This window comes from Seriola aureovittata, chromosome 13 (assembly GCF_021018895.1).
Source record: "Seriola aureovittata isolate HTS-2021-v1 ecotype China chromosome 13, ASM2101889v1, whole genome shotgun sequence".
Taxonomy (NCBI): Eukaryota; Metazoa; Chordata; class Actinopteri; order Carangiformes; family Carangidae; genus Seriola; species Seriola aureovittata.
In genome coordinates this window covers 26,487,595-26,490,644 of record NC_079376.1, presented here as the reverse complement: position 1 = coordinate 26,490,644, position 3,050 = coordinate 26,487,595, and the positions used below count along the sequence as shown (strand labels likewise).

At 34.7% G+C, this 3,050-nt stretch overlaps 1 long non-coding RNA gene across 1 annotated transcript; it reads right to left on the bottom strand.

The window, feature by feature from the left end:
• Nucleotides 1-900: 900 nt before the first annotated feature.
• Nucleotides 901-2,652, bottom strand: LOC130180530 (uncharacterized). The gene is made up of 3 exons (XR_008829419.1): nucleotides 2,434-2,652; nucleotides 2,227-2,342; nucleotides 901-1,466 (listed from the first exon to the last, which is right to left on the bottom strand). It is a non-coding gene; the product is annotated as an uncharacterized LOC130180530 (long non-coding RNA).
• Between the last annotated feature and the right edge of the window lie 398 nt (nucleotides 2,653-3,050).

The window sequence follows — 3,050 nt, the reverse complement described above, 5'->3', positions numbered from 1 at the left end:
GAATCGCCGGTTTCGGAATCCCAATTAGGCTGGTGTCATTGCCGCACATGAATATGTATTGACAGCACTTGTGAACATATATATTAAATGGTAAACAACTTGATGATATTGTTTGTAATTATTGAGTTCCCATTTCTATTCAAGGAGTACACAAAATCATTAATATCTCAAACATTGTTAAGGCTATAGACATGAAATTCGACAGACTGGTGGCCTATGATGCAGTGCTTAACATAGTCATAAATTGGTGTGATGGCGCCACATAGTGGCAAGATATCAATGTTTAATATGACGAATACTAATACTTTTATACCTATATTTTCTCTTAATGTTCAGGTCCCTTGCATCAGTTAAAAGAAGTTACGGCAGCAGACTGCAGCAATCACATGCACTTGCTTCAAAAAATGCATAAGTTTCTAAATATTCTTATTTTTCTTCCATACGTTTTTCACAGTAGTTTGAGAGGTCCTCTCAGCTGAGGCTCTTTGTACACTGTAAAAAAAAATATTATTATATATATATAAATATAATGAACTGAGGCGCCAGAAAAATACTGTAATATAATGGAAAATAAAAATACAGTAATTTTCTGTAATTAAAATACAGTTTATAGCTTTAATTTTACATGAGATTTTCCATATTTTTTTGGCTTTTTAATGTTTAATAAAGACCATTTATCTGTATAAAAACAATGAAATTGCCTATAAATAAGGTCTAACATTGTTATAATACAAATAATAAAGCTTAAAATTGCAGAAAGGTACCGTTATTAATTGTTTTTATTACATAATTTTACAACAAAAACTTGTATATTAATTCATATTTGATGTAATAAAATGATATACCACACATAAAAACATTCTTTCAAAAAATGTCAAAAAAACTGTTGAAAACCTCGGGTTTAAAATTTTAACAATTTACTGTTAATTTTTTGTTTTTACATGTCATTTTATATAGATTTCTTGTATATTTAACATACCTTTCATGTTAAAAAAGTATTTTACTAACAGTATCTTAGCCTGTTTGGTAAAAACCCAAAGACCTATCTTACACTACTAAAAACATCACCGAAAAATACATACAAGGCAAAAGTTGGATGTAGTGGATTTTTTATAAAAATACATGAGTGCTCAGTATGATACTTACAGATCATCTTGATGGTTAAGATTACTGATGTTGAACAGGCGGTTTGGGTTATACAATGTGAGTTATACAATGTGAGTTGTATAACCCAGGTATACCCGGGCTTATTACTACAGTCCATAGGGAGATAGAAGTCCAAGGTTTCGAAAAGTCCACTGCCATAAAAGTGTCCTCTATTAGTCAAGATGTTTCCAAGGTGCTGCCTCCTCCTGTCCTGTCCTGTAGCTGTTGATGCAAGGGAGCAGCAAGGGCGCAGCAAATGTTACTGTATGTGGACATCAAGGGTTTCGCCAGGTTGGATGGACTGAGTTGCAGCAATTGACCTAACACCAGCATCAGGGAGAGAGCAGAGATAACAATTATTATATGATCAAAAGTTGTTTCATTGAAACTAAAGTTGTGATGAGAAATATTTATTAAAATTTATATCACAATAATTTTTGAATATTTGACGATAACGGTATACAGTATTTCACAGCACCAAAATACTTAAAATAAAAACCAGTAGTGTCGGCTTAGGACTGGGAATTATGGATATTATAGCGTTGTCTTTTGTCTCTGGCTGCATTACAGTAAAGTGATGTCATTTTCTGAACTTACCAGACTATTCTATTATTTTCCTTTACACACTTAGTCATTACTGATGATTATTTAGCAAAATTCTCATTGTGTAATCATTTTATGAAAGCACCAATGTCTTCCCCACAATATAACCTAACAAGTAGTCAGATGAACAGGTAGCCAAATAAAATCTAGTTTTCGAATAAACTCCCAGTGCCTATATAATTTGCATGTCAACAAAACATAATGTACACAATTTTAGAAAATTGAATTACTATGTTCCTCATTTTAACATTCCATCCATTCATCTGTTATTAATCAAAATGTTCATTTTTTGAGCTCAACCCACCCGATCCGCCGAGGTTAATGCAGATCCACACAACTAACTAGTGTTAATGTTAAACCCCTTTTTACACAGCCTGTTCAAGGCGGGAATACTGTGCTTTGCAGTTCTGTGTACAACATTTAAGTCAACATTTACTGGAAGTGTGTATGAATTTGTGTTTGTATGGAATTACTCACCAGAAATGTGCCGACAGAATACAGAAACAGATCCACGCGAAGGCTCATGGATTTACCAACACCAGGACAATGCTGAGGTGAACTTGGTAGCTTTTAAATGGGCCAAGCTCAATGTCCTAACACGTGAAAAAAGAAAAAGTTTTAAAAATGTATTTATTTATTCACAATGTAATCATCATTTACTTTTTCTAGAGTTGTATATCTTACCTAGAACAGTAATAATGTCAAGGATTCAGCTGAGGACCACTCAACTTCAGGACTTCAGGACCACTGGATATATCTGGCTCAGCCTGCTGGACAGCACAACATATGCATTTACTGACTGAACAGATGTTCCACAAATGCAACAGGAGTACATCTTTTAACACTGGTCAAACAGCCATAACATTATAATCATCAACAAATGAACAGTATAACTTAACTAAGGTAAATATGACACTTTGGCCTGAAATACAGTATGTCGTGGCATGCAAAATCAGGCACCGCGTTTTTCTCAAAACACTCAACAGCCACTTCACAGGCGATGTCACTTCAAAGAGGAGAAAAAAGCGGGAGTCTGTAATAGCCGCAAGCATAACACTGTCTTCCACGGCAAATTTCAACCTCTGCAGCAATTGTGGCCGACAAATGTTGGAGAAAAAAAGATTGTCCACAGACCGGCTGATAACGTTACATTCTTTGAACCAAACAACCAACGACAGAACCAGCTGTAAGTTACCTTGGAGCTAACGTTAGCCTAACGGTAAAGTATCTGGACACAGCTAAAATGCTTATCAATTTGCCCTTCACTGGCAACGTTAGCTAGTAGCAATTGAAAACACATA